Source organism: Temnothorax longispinosus, chromosome 9 (genome assembly GCF_030848805.1).
Source record: "Temnothorax longispinosus isolate EJ_2023e chromosome 9, Tlon_JGU_v1, whole genome shotgun sequence".
In the NCBI taxonomy this organism is placed as follows: Eukaryota; Metazoa; Arthropoda; class Insecta; order Hymenoptera; family Formicidae; genus Temnothorax; species Temnothorax longispinosus.
The window spans coordinates 8,302,399-8,316,570 of record NC_092366.1 but is presented as its reverse complement, the minus strand read 5'-3'; the positions used below and the strand labels follow the sequence as shown (position 1 = coordinate 8,316,570).

General features: G+C 33.3%; 1 protein-coding gene across 1 annotated transcript in view; it reads right to left on the bottom strand.

Annotated features, from left to right (window-relative positions):
- The window catches only part of LOC139818716 (probable cytochrome P450 6a14), a 34,572-nt gene extending 28,023 nt beyond the window's left edge, over nt 1-6,549 (bottom strand). Inside the window, exon 1 of the mRNA XM_071787549.1 lies at nt 6,527-6,549. The gene's annotated coding sequence lies outside the window, so the exon portion shown is untranslated. The remainder of the gene's footprint in view (nt 1-6,526) is intronic.
- Between the last annotated feature and the right edge of the window lie 7,623 nt (nt 6,550-14,172).

The following is a 14,172-nucleotide window of genomic DNA, read 5'->3' as shown; positions in this document are numbered from 1 at the left end:
TTCTGGATAACGAGATCGCTGATGGGTTGGCTAAGGAGGCGGCGGAGGAGGAGCCTGACTCCTCCATCACGGTTCCGGTGGGGGATTTACTGGCGCGAGCAAGGAGAGATGCATGGGAGTCTACGCAGATATCGATTGTACGTGACGCTCAACACAAGAGAACTTTCTATTTTGACACGTTCTATGACCGTGATTCGGTCGTGCCGTGGTTTCGGAAGGTCAGAGCTGAAAAATACTTTATCACGTTCATCAATCGTATAAGAGCTAACCATTATAACCTGGGAGCTTCTCTCAAGAGAAAGAACTACATTGACAATGAGAGATGTGAATGCGGCTGTGAATGCGAGGATATCCACCATGTTATTCTGAGATGTAACAAATATGACGAACAAAGAGCTGTTCTGGACGCTGAACTAAGAGAGGTTAATTTCACGGAGGAAATAGACATTTACCGACTCATTCAAAGGAGAAACTGGGATGTGTTATATATTATTTTCAAATATATCAAGGCAACGGGTAGAGTTATTTGACGTTGAAGTTTGTAACGTTGTATTTTGAGTGCTCGGTTAAGTGTTTCAGTTGTAACAAATGTACTTCATTAGGCTTAGATTTTTTGTGCCAATTGCCAACAGTGCTAAAGGCACCTAACCGTCCTCACCCGAGGACATCAAGGAAAACCCCCCCCCCCGCACTACTTTACTGTTTCCTCCTTTGGACCAACGGTTTAACGTCTCTTCCGAAAAACGGAGCCCCGTTTTCTCCGCATCTTGCACGGAGGGGCGCGATTTTTTCGGAAAAAAACTTTTCCATGATTCATGGCTCTAGTGGACTCGAACCTGGTTCCTCAGATTACGAGTCTGGCGCTCTACTACTAGACCACACCGCCGCCCTGTGCAAGTTTCTACTTGCACACTTTTTTTATTGTGATAATATTTATTGCGACTAATATTTGTTATACTATTACAATAGTTTTTTATTTCTACTTTAAAATAATTATTTAAATATATAAAAATTGCTTTTATTAATAAAATTAGGAAATAATAAATTTCCTTAATTGGCTTAATTGTCTGGATTTTCTCAATATTCGGGATATTGGTCTATTTTTAATTCTATTACATTCTTCAGTCTTTTCTACCCCTATTTCATATATAATTTTTAAAATTTAGTTGATTAGACCAAACTTCATAAGGCTTCTATGTATGTACGGATTCTCCGAAATTTCAAACGTCTGTAACTCAAGAACTGATTAACCAAATCTTAAAATTACATATGGAATAGGGGAAAAAAGACTGAAGAATATAATAGAATTAAAAATAGACCGATATCTCAAATATTGAGAAAGCTACAGGGTAAAACACATTTTTCTGAAAAATAAAAACCCCCCTAAAATCCATACCGGTCGACAGTAATTTTTAATAAAATTAGAGGAAAACATACTTTTTATGGTACTCTATTTGTGTGTAAAATTTCAACCCGGTATCTAAAAAATTGTAGAAGTAGATGCGTGTACAAAAAATCTGTACACACACACACACACACACACACACACACACACACACACACACACACACACTTCCGGACATTTTCTACTAATATAATTTCTCGACATTTTGGAACATTCTAAACCTATGTATTTCCATCAAAATCTCGAAAATTCTTTTTTTCACCATCACAAAAAGCTTCCTCTATGAGGAAGAAAAAAAAGTAAATAAATCGATAATACTTTGATCCGCGGTAAAGTTTTTTTAATATATCTGTAATTACGCATGTATTCCCTTGTATAGCAACTCAATAAAGCCGTCTGTAATACCGACAATTGTACTTTCCTCCTAACTTTTTATTGGCTTTAGGGATTTGAAAAAATCTTGCACAGAATTAAAGTATGTGCTCTACTCTGTGGACGACTACCGATTTTGTAAAAAAATAAGTAAATAAAGCAGTAAAAAAATTAACAATATTTGCTTCGTATAAAAAAATTCTACAACTTGATGTTACAAAATGAGGCTGCAGGACCATTCAGTAGACATCAAAGAATATCATACCGTTTGTAGAATTAGGCTGAGACTCCAAACAAAAAAGTTATTTGGAAAGAACAATTACGTGACATGATGACACCAAACCAGCAGTATTGCGTGTAGCAAGAGATGACGCAGCAATCAGACAAGAACAGATGCATTTTGTTAGACAAGGGCAGATATAGGCCGGTAATATAAATTCAAAAAAGATAAAAAAAGGTGCCAAGTACACGCAATGTATTTTGTAAATTCAAAAATCTAATATAAGTGATAGCTTTATATCTTTTTCACAAAATTATATTATCTAACTTAACTCCAATGACATGTATTTAAAAAAAAAGATGTAAAAGTTTTAATTTTTTCTTCACAAAATTATATTACCTAACTTAACTCAAGTGACATGTATTTCAAAAAAAGATGTAAAATCTTTAAATTAAATTGCGCCAATTGTAAAGAGAATATTGCTTTGAAAGATAATTGTTATACAACTACTTTAAAGAAAAACCCAAGTGGTATCTTTGTATTCCTATTCAAGGGTCTTCCTATTCTAACCCAAGTGGTAATACCTTCTTAATTTTCTTTAACAAATTTTTAATATTACAAAGAATCATTTTAATTACAAAGAATTAAAGAAGTAACAGTACAAAATAAAAATATTTAATTAAAACAAAATAAATAAATTTTTCTTGTAAAAAAACTTGGCGCTGCTAAACTTTGAAATTTAAACATTAAAATTTAAACATTAGTAATAAGATTTTTGATTGAATAAAAAAACAATAAATATAATTTAGGGAAGAATGTGACAGGAGTAAAAAAGCAGCGCCGTTTTCTTATAAAAAAAATTTATTTATTTTGTTTTAATTAAATATTTTTATTTTGTACTGTTATTTCCTTAATTTTTTGTAATTAAAATGATTCTTTGTAATATTAAAAATTTCTTAAAGAGAATTAAGAAGGTATTACCACTTGGGTTAGAATAGGAAGACCCTTGAATATGAATACGAAGATACCACTTGAGTTTTATTTTTTTAAAGTAGTTGCATAACAATTATCTTTCAAAGCAATATACATATTCTCTTTACAATTGGCGCAATTTAATTTAAAGGTTTGACACCTTTTTTTGAAATACATGTCACTTGAGTTAAGTTAGGTAACATAATTTTGTAAAGAAGAAATTAAAAATTTCACATCTTTTTTTTTAAATACATGTCACTTGAGTTAAGTTAGATAATATAATTTTGTGAAAAAGATATAAAAGCTATCACTTATGTTAGATTTTTGAATTTAAAAAATACATTGCATATACTTGGCACCTTTTTTTTACCTTTTTCAGAAAAGATAATTTTGTACTGATATCACTTATTTTGTAGTGTTAAGCAAGGGGATCTGTAAAACATTTTTATTTTTTATTTTTTAATTATTTACAAAATTAGCAATAACAACAAATACATAAAAATTAATAATATTTAAGTAAAAGTAAATTATACATTTCTCACAAAAATTGAAGGAACACTAAATTTATATTTAAAAATAGGCAAAATTCAAGCAGCTGTAAAACTTTGTTAAAAATGAATAAAATTTAAATTTCAAGCTTAAAACCTCTACTTTCGAAAAATTACTCGTCAAACTGTTCCTGAGAGACACTCGTTCTGAATCTCTTATTGCACTAGGTATCGTTTCTCTGTGCACGCGCGTCGACGCTCGAACTCCTAGGTTTATCCGATCTCTGGATATTTATCCTTACAAAGTAAGGACACGCTCCCCCTCCGAAAGGAGAGCAATTATTCAGAAAATCAACCCTCCCGAATAGACGGGGAACGCGAGAAAATAAGCGCGGCAAAACGATGCTATATATGCTCTACAAGGCGAGTATCAAAGATACACGGAGGAACACGAGCGCAGGTATAACACGTCCGACTCGTACGACGGTTCGAGCGGAACCTCCTCGACCGTGCAGTGGTTCCGTAAGGTTAGAGCGGAGAGATATTTTGTCACGCTCATCAATCGTCTAAGAGCTAACCATTATAATTTGAGAGCTTCCCTCAAGAGAAAGAATTATATCGATGGTGAGAGATGTGAATGCGGCTGCGAATGCGAGGATATCCACCATTTTATTTTGAGATGTAACAATTATGATGGACAAAGAGCTGTTTTGGACGCCGAATTAAGAGAGGTTAACTTCACGGAGGAAATATAGATATTTATCAACTTATCCAAGAGAGAAACTGGGATGTGCTGTATATTATTTTTAAATATATCAAGGCAACGGGCAAAGTTATTTGATATTAGAGTTTGAAAGACTGTTTACTGAGTATTCGGGCTAAGTGTTTTAGTTTCAAACAAATGTACATTACTAGGCTTAGATTCTTTGTGCCAATTGCCAATAGTGCTGAAAGCACCTAACCGTCCTCACCCGAGGACACCAAGGAAAAAACCCCCCACGGTAGTACGCGCGCGGCGCGCGGAGCTATACCGACCGTGACTCTTTACGCGACGCGACGATTAATATTTTTTCTGATTCAAGGTAATTGTTTTATTTACATGTAATTATCCTATTATTATTCAACTCGAAGCGAGACCGCACCGTGACTCTTTTACGCGACTAAGTACATGTGACAGGAATTATAATAGTTTACGTTTACGTGAGTATTACTTCTGTAGTAACTTATACGAACGATATCATCGTAATTACTATAAAATCTTTCGTTTATGCGGAGGAATTATCGTATCGTTCGTAAGTTACTATAGAATTAAGTAACGCTTGCGTAAACGTAGTATAGGTTAGATTACCGGTTTCTTACAAAATCTTACATAAAACGTGAGAATCACTTATGTATGCAAGTTTAAAGCCTATTGAGTTAATATGAAATAATTTTCCTAAATGTAAAAATAACACGATGTTATATATTCGGTTTGGCGTGAATATATATCGCACAATAACCGAGGTGATTGAAGTTGTGTATAATGTCCCGATTCAACGGCCCCTGTCTCTGGTTGAGAGTGTTAATAATGACATTAATATCTCTCACACTGTCAAGCCAAATTGACTCTTCGTTCAGCTTCTGATTCATTCATCATTTCTCCTTTTGCAAAATTTTTGGAAGACAGCATGTATTAGTTGGTATAACAATGAATTGCTGCCAGTTCCAGATGTATTGAACAGTAAGTGATATAATCCTAACACGTTAAATAAAAAAGAAATCAGGATATTCTGATTATACGATCACGGTGGTTACTGGCAGTTTAGTAATTCGTAATGTAGACCATTGATATATAATTATTTGAGCCTACCCTTCCAGGCCATCGAAATCTTTTTAGCAAATATTCAGCCGAAGAACGGTAACTATATATTGACGTTATATGTACCATTATTCTAGATTATACATCTCTACTCAAAATTATTTATCTTTGGATATGTAATTATACTTTGATGTTACTCCTTTGCAGGTAAATGGTCGACAGAAGCTTACAATGTGGTACAAAATTGTTCCTCAAAGGAAGTTGCTGTTCAAGCTCAGATTGAAGGTCGCATTCAAACTAATATTTATGCAAATATTTATTTTATGATACAAAATTATGGGGTAAGTAGTTATTATTATCCAATCTTCGAGAATCTTTTTGCAGAAGCGCAAATTAATTGAAATTAGGGGAGACCGGGGCTAGACCGTCCGTTTTTTTTTGGTGCCAATTTTTAACAACAAAATAAATAATTGTGGTTGAATGTGGTATATCACTGTAAAGAGTGAACCTTTAGCTACAAAATTTATATAGGAAATTTTTGTCTACGTCGCTTTGTTTAACCGGTATAGAGCAAAAACGACAATGGTGCAAAAATTGAAATCGCAAAAATGCCGGGGCTAAACCGTCTACCCCCCGGGGCTAAACCGTCACACTACATTTTCAATACATATATGTACATCTAATCCTGAAAAATGATAGGATACATTTTAATAATTGTTTTTGAAGAGAAAAATATAAAAATTTATTTGAAATTGTTATGCGAAACATTATTAAAGAATAATTATTTTACCTATTCCATAAAACAATTAAGGCACGTGAATACAGATCCTGACGAGCGCACGACGACGATGACGACTGCCACGACCACCACCACCACCACCACCACGACGCCGACGCCGACGACGACGACGACGACGACGACGACGACGGTCACGACCACCACCACCATCATCACCACCACCACCACCGACACCACCACCACTACACTGACACTGACACAACGACCAACAACGACGATCTACCGCGGCCGGGACGATCTACCAAGCGCGCGGCATGTCAACTCTTGCGCGGAAATCGCGGAATCTCAGAGCCGTGCCTCGCCGTACCTCGCCGACGTGCCGTGAGCGCGAGCGATCTCGAAAACAACGGTCCGCCATCTTTTCGGTCGGCCAAAACACCCGTTTTGCGACGATACGTGCGTACCATTTCCCTCCGATACAAACTGATGCACGTGCAAGGGAAGACAGAATCACGCTTGAGGGAAACCTAACCTGAAATCGCCGTGAGCTGAAGTCGTGCGCCCGGCGCGCCACAGTGACGAGCAGGGATGTCAGATCGTCAGATCTAGAACTCAGCCTGGCTCGTTGGACGAGAGTGGGGGACACATACACATAGAAGAGAAGGCACGTACGTGTGCGCTCGAACCTCGGCGGGGCTCGGCGAGCCTCGGCCAGCTTCGGAATAATAGACAAGGGCAGCCACATATGTTCTTTCTCTTTCTCGCGCGTTGGAAACCACGTGACCGTTCATCGTCACGGCCAGCTACGGCTAGGCTATAGCTTGGCGAAAAGCGAGAAATCTCTCGTGAACGCGAGGGAAGATTTCTTCGGTGGTGCGGCACGACGAAATGTCTTTGTCCACTATTCGAAACTATGCATATACAATAATATGTGCATATAAAATTTTATAACTATATAATTAAAATTATATAATTAAAATTATATAATTATCACAATATATAGATTTCCGCGTCACCCGGGAGGTACTATTGTGAATTGACGCGTTTTTTTTTAGTGGTTTCCCCCGTAGGCCTATTCCACTAAAAAATAATATGCTATGAAATGGTCGTAGCTTGTCGCCAGGGGGAAAGAATAAAATCATGCAATATACACAAAATATTATTCGCACTTAAGTTCGTCAGAAAAATAAAAGTAAAATTGTATAAAATAAATATGAAAAGCTATATATAAAAAAATGAAATAAATAATAAATAAATATAATATATAATAAATAAATTATATATATATATATATATATATATATATATAATAAATAATTATATATATAATTATATAATATATATATTATATAATATTCATACTATTTTTTACATAGCTGTAATAACTGATATACGATACCTAAATGATACTGTGAAAAAGATTAACTTTTTCTTACATTATTCTTGCATATTAAACGAAGAGGGACCAGCAACATCATCATCTGCAGCATACAGCTGAAGATTACTTTTCTGCCTTTTAGGAACATTAGCATATAATTTGTCTGACGACATGAGAGATAAATGCTCTGCATCGATCTGCATGTTCAGAGCTGTTTCCCCTCTTGTTTTTAATGCTGACTTTAATACACAAATAGCATTTACAGCGACAGAGGATAATTTGTTTCGTTTTTTTGTTTTGACATCCGTTAGAAATGAAAATATTCTCTCCGAATCCGCATTTGAGTTTGGAAGTGATCTAACAGAATTCACGAAAGATTTTAAATTTGGGTATCTTTCGTTACCTCCTAAATATTTCTTTTGCAAAATTTGTGTGTGTGTGTGTGTGTGTGTCCACATTTTATCAAAATTTAATTTTAATAAATCTTCTTTCTCTGTTTCTGTGAAATCTAAGTTTAATGTAAACTACTCTGTCTTTAGACCATTTTCGTCAAAACCGCCGATCGTTTTGGCGATGAAATAAAGATCTTTAAGTGATGTTTCTCTGTCCTTATTTGACAAAGCTATCTGTGGAAGAAATATTTTTAATTTTGATAAAAATGTATCATTTACCGGTAATCTTTTACTAATTTCCTCGGCCGCGGTAATATAAAATTGCAGACAGTTCTGTCGAACCATTGCAACCTCGTTCGCGTATCCATCTTTCATCAATTGGCAAAAGTATTCTTCGCATTCCAATCCTAAATTGATATCAGTCAAACATCTATGATTTTCAATTTTGCCAAATGTTATATTTGGCAAATCTTTCAAAATTTCTAGTTTTAAAAATTTTTTACAAATTTGAGTTAGAAAATCTATTGATTTCGGCTATAATAAATGAATTCTTGTGTCTACTGCCTGGAAAAATGCATTAAATGCATTAAAATAATGTAAAATATGCTTTAGAAACAGCATATAAGCTTTTGTTTCTACATTTTGCATAATGTGCAATAGATTTTCTCCAGATTTTGTTTTGTCACTTACGACCATTTCATTTAGGAAAAGTTTTACAGTATCCCAATATTCTACAAGTCTTTCGACGCATGCGTGATGGGACAGCCACCGCGTGTCAGCTAACTTTAAAATTCTGAGGTTTTTATCTTGAAAACATTCTGAAAATTCCCGGAAAATAGCTGTTCTCTTGGGACTACTGTTAACATAGTAAGCAATTTTTTTTACAAAATGCTCGCAAAAAGGAGGAATTTTATTACATGCAGCGTGTGCAGCTAATGCGGCAGAATGACATGGGCATGATAACGTCAAAACATTTTTACACATCTCTTCAAATTTTTTTTTAAATGATAAATGTTTTCCCGTCATCACAGATGCGTTGTCACATGATAAAGCAATAATATTTAAAAAAGGTATCTCGAGCTTCCACATTTTATGTTTAAATGCAGTGAATAACTTCTCGGCACTGCAATCCGCTGCATCAACATTAATTAGTTTTACTAACTGGGATTGTATTTCTAATGTTTCGGGATGAACAAAACGTACATGAAACGTCATCCATTTGTCGTTGGTAATGTCTGACGTTTCATCTATAAAAACAGAGAATTTCGTGTTGCGAATATATTCCACGACACGATTCGTTTCGACTGGGCACAAAACATTCGAAATAATGTTTGTACATTTTGTTCGACCCAGGTTCATACTCTTTACGATAGGACAACCTTCGTTGATGTTTTTAAAAAAATTGAGAATCCTTTTTACCGTTTCGAATGGAATATTTTTATCAGCCATTACTGCCGCAAATCGAATCTCCGCTATTTTTTTTCGCTCCTCAAACGACAAAGATGATTCGTCAAATTGCATGTTTACTTGTTCTTCATTCGGTCCATTCGCTCGCGCGCGTGTATTAGATTTTTCAAATTTATATGCATTTTGGATTTCGCGTGACGCTCGATTTGTGACAAGCCACCAACAATAGTTTTTTTACAAATGCTACAAAAAAATGAATTTGTGTCATGCGCTTCGCATAGCCATGGTTTATATTGCTCGAGATCTAACCATTGTGGCCTAAAATTTTGTTTATAATATAGTTTTTTTTTTAGCAATTACATTATTATTATCATCTGAGTCATTATTATTATTACATAATATATATTTTTTAATATGTTTTTTATGTCGCGCAGTTTCCGCATGTCTTGTTACACGTAATAACCAACTGCATGAAAAATTTTTCTTGCACACTGTACAGTGAAAGAAATGCTCATTAAATGGCACTTTGCGTATCCAAGATTTGAATCGGTCATCACTAAGCCAAGCTTCTGAAAAGCTTGACTTCAGATTTTTCTTTAATTTATTACTTGTTTCCATTTTTGAATGAAAAAATCTAAAAACAAATGTAATAAAGGAATTAACGTTAGCTAGCCACATTCATTTTCGAGTCGTTAAGGTAGGTAGTTGTCTCGCAAATTGCAATTAACAAAAAAAATTTGAAACTTTTAACTACACGTTAATAAATGTGGTATCTACACATTTGTACAACTTAAAAGTAATTGACCGTCCCGATTGTATTATCGCGAGTGATCGCGAGACAACTACCTTAAATCGCCATATACTCCGTGAGACCGCTCGACTTTGTCGCATTGTTATTTGTCACGTTGAAAAATATTTGGCGGTCTACTGGACTGAAATGTGACGAGCTAGGATTAACTAAACAGATTAAAGACAGAAATACCTGAATATATATAAAATCGTCACTTCTTCACAAGACAAAGACTCGTTAGTTCACTAATTGTAAGAGCACAATTTAATTAGTGCAAGTTACAAAGACTGTTCTAGGATAAGACACGCACTGTCACTGTAAATAACTTGAGATCGAGTGCGCCGCGGGCGCGAAGATCCGGGGTTAAATACTCGAAAAGTTTGTAAATATTCCCGGACCTTCGCGTCCTGGTAACAATAAATCAAATTAATGCAAAGATTAGCTAACGATCGATCAACTGTTTCGATCCCTTTTTCTAAGAGAACTCAATTGATTTCGAGATCGCGTCAACAGCCGATCAGCTACTTTTTTTCGAAAACTGATTTTACCATTATTTGCTCCCCTTGAAACCCTAAAACTTTTATATGAAACATCTTACCCAAAAATGTTTTATTTTCAAGATAATTAACTGGTATTACTTAAAACAGAACACCCTGTGTGTGTATATATACACACATATATGTATGTATATTCATATGTATATGTATAATATAAATAAATTTTGTGTATGTATATATATATATATATATATATATATATGTATATATATAATTTATTATATATTGTATGTATTTATTATTTATTTTATTTTCATATATGTATAGTTTACTTATCACATAATTTTATTTTTTTCTTTGACGAGCTATAAGTGCGATTAATCAATATATATTGCATAGTTTTGTTTTTCCCCTGACAAGCTACGACCATTTTATAGTATATACTATATATTTTATAGTATATACTTATGGGGAAACCACTAAAAAAAAAACGCGTCAATTATTCACAATAGTATCTCCCGGGTGACGCGGAAATCTATTGTGATAATTATATAATTTTAATTATATAGTTATAAAATTTTACATGCACCATATTATTGTATATGCATAGCCTCGAATAGTGGACGAAGACATTTCGCCGTGCCGCGCCACCGAAGAAATCTTCCCTCGCGTTCACGAGAGATTTCTCGCTTTTCGCCAAGCTAGCTTAGCCGTAGCTGTGACGATGAACGGTCACGTGGTTTCCAACGCGCGAGAAAGAGAAAGAACATATGTGGCTGCCCTTGTCTATTATACCGAAGTTGGCCGAGGCTCGCCGAGCCCCGCCGAGGTTCGAGCGCACACGTACGTGCCTTCTCTTCTATGTGTATGTGTCCCCCACTCTCGTCCAACGAGCCAGGCTGAGTTCTAGATCTGACATCCCTGGTGAAGAGACAGGCGGATTAGCCCCAAACACAAGTTTCAGGTTTGATCGCCCACGAAATATTAGACATCAACGATAATGAAAACTACACTGGATTCGTGTTCAGCATGCATTACTCTTTATAATCACGTACCTCGAGATTTGGAGAGCAAATATTATTGCAGATATTACAAAATTTCCACGCGCAGAAACACTTTTACCTTCCGAAAACACGTTTGCCCTTGTAAAAATCATAACACGGCAGGTAACCTGCCGAAACTCCGTTGGTCACATGGGTACCATAAGCAGCGTTTACAATGTTAATAGCGAGTTTGCAAAATATACAGGTTCCGAGATATTTGATTAGACGTATTTACCCCGTAGACGTTTTAGCCCCGGTCTCTCCTAATTGAATTTTTTTTAAGCTAATTTCCTTTACTGAAGAACTGGGTAATGAACGGACATGCTGAACAAGTAGCATGGGACCAGATAAAACTAGAAACACTTGAATTCATCTGTACATAAGAGTTGTCAACAAACTCTACAATTTTCACGCATAATCCGCGATTCTTAGTCAGTATGGACTAGAGTTTAATACAATCGCCATTGATGATCCCCTTTAATCGCGTCAAAATTGATTATTTCGCTTTTTGATTTTGTTTTTTACTCATGTTGTAAAATAGTTTTCCGATTGTGTAGAATATTTATATTTAGAAAAAAAGAAATTTATAAAGATTGCTATATTGATCGTAGAGTAGAGAAAACAATAACTTAACATTTTACAAAGTAGTGTCACATTTAAACTAGAACATTTGTATCGAATAACTCAGAGGAATTATTTGTATCCAATAACTCAGACAAATTAGGAAATTCGTTTCTACGTGAATAATATACCTAATTTAATTTCTTTTCACATTTAAAAGGTCACCGTAGATTAAACTCGTTACTTTAGAAGTTATTATTGTTAAATGGCGCATTTTATTTAACATCTCGTGTTATCTTTTCAAATTATTTAAAGGTTGCTAATTCATTTAAAGATTCGTCTTTTAAAGATTATTTTTCAGTAACTTGTATTCCGCACCTCACTGTCGTGGCATAAAATTATTTTATGTTTCAAAAGATGGAGACTAAGATTTTGAATTAATCCAAATATACGCATATGAAATGTATATATTTGATTAATAAGTAATTTATCTGCGATTACTTATTTATTATTGAAAAAATTAATAATTATTTTTCACTAATTATTAATTTTCAAATAAATAATTATTTATTTTTTATAAACTATCTATTAGTTATTTTAATAATAAAGAATTTATTTTTACTAATTACCAGTTTACAAAAGAAATTAAGTCATATTTACCTAAATACTAACTTTCACAAACTAGATATTTTTCTCTGACAAATATTACCAATTCTTTAAGTAATCTACACTTCTCACAAAAATTAAAGGAATACTAAATTTATCTTTAAAAATAGGCAAAATTCAAGCAGCTGTAACTTTGTTAAAAAATGAACAAAATTTAAATTTAAAAAAAGGATTTTAAAGCTTAAAATTTCTACTTTCAAAAAGTTACTATTATTTTTTAGTTTCTGTGAGTTTGGTAATTTTTACATATAGAAAACTACGAGCTGGACAAAATAGAAAATTTTTCTTTCACTTTGTGGGCCTGTCATGCTCACAAAAAAAATCTACGAAAATTTTCGACTTTTTAACGTAAAAGCTTAAGTTTTTCTTGCAAAATCTTTTTTTAAAAATGTTTCCACAATTTTTTGTTACTAATTTATCGTGGATTGAACAAGAAATAAGCTTTTTGACTTTGATTGCTCATAACTCTTTTAGAAATCATCGTATTGCAATTAAAAAAACAGATTCTTAAAGCTGAAACTTTGCTCTATTAAACGGTATAATTGCCAAATTTTTTAAAATAACGTAGATATGATACAAATTGATGAAAATAATGTAAAAATTAACGATTTTTATCTTTTTAATTTTGACCCAGAAAACAATTGTACAGAACAACAACGTTGACACGTAGAAACATTTTTAAAAAAAGATTTTAGAAGGAAAACTTCAAGCTTTCACATTAGAAAGTTAAAAATTTTTGTAGATTTTTTTTTTGCACGTGACAGGCTTACAAAGTGCGAGAAAAATTTTTTATTTTGTCCAGCTTGTAGTTTTCTATATGCATAAGTTACCAAACTTACAGAAACTAAAAAATAATAGTAATTTTTCGAAAGTAGAGGTTTTAAGCTTGAAATTTAAATTTTATTCATTTTTAACAAAGTTACAGCTGCTTGAATTTTGCCTATTTTTAAATATAAATTTAGTGTTCCTTCAATTTTTGTGAGAAATGTATAATTTACTTTTACTTAAATATTATTAATTTTTATGTATTTGTTGTTATTGCTAATTTTGTAAATAATTAAAAAATAAAAAATAAAAATGTTTTACAGATCCCCTTGCTTAACACTACAAAATAGGTGATATCAGTACAAAATTATCTTTTCTGAAAAAGGTAAAAAAAAGGTGCCAAGTATATGCAATGTATTTTTTAAATTCAAAAATCTAACATAAGTGATAGCTTTTATATCTTTTTCACAAAATTATATTATCTAACTTAACTCAAGTGACATGTATTTAAAAAAAAAGATGTGAAATTTTTAATTTCTTTTTTACAAAATTATGTTACCTAACTTTACTCAAGTGACATGTATTTCAAAAAAAGGTGTCAAACCTTTAAATTAAATTGCGTCAATTGTAAAGAGAATATGTATATTGCTTTGAAATAATTGTTATGCAACTACTTTAA